Below are 436 nucleotides of genomic sequence, written 5' to 3' on the forward strand. Positions count from 1 at the left end.
CTTTAAGTTCTAGGGTACATGTGCATAACGTGCAGGTTTGTTACATATGTATACATGTGCCATGTTGGTGTGCTGCACCCATCAACTCGTCAGCACCCATCAATTCATCATTTATATCAGGTATAACTCCCCAATGCAATCCCTCCCCAGTGTGTGATGTTCCCCTTCCCGAGTCCAAGTGAGCTCATTGTTCAGTTCCCACCTATGAGTGAGAACATCCGGTGTTTGGTTTTCTGTTCTTGTGATAGTTTGCTAAGAATGATGGTTTCCAGCTGCATCCATGTCCCTACAAAGGACGCAAACTCATCCTTTTTTATGGCTGCATAGTATTCCATGGTGTATATGTGCCACATTTTCTTAATCCAGTCTGTCACTGATGGACATTTGGGTTGATTCCAAGTCTTTGCTATTGTGAATAGTGCCGCAATAAACATAC

Source organism: Piliocolobus tephrosceles, unplaced genomic scaffold (assembly GCF_002776525.5).
Source record: "Piliocolobus tephrosceles isolate RC106 unplaced genomic scaffold, ASM277652v3 unscaffolded_44440, whole genome shotgun sequence".
NCBI classification, from domain to species: Eukaryota; Metazoa; Chordata; class Mammalia; order Primates; family Cercopithecidae; genus Piliocolobus; species Piliocolobus tephrosceles.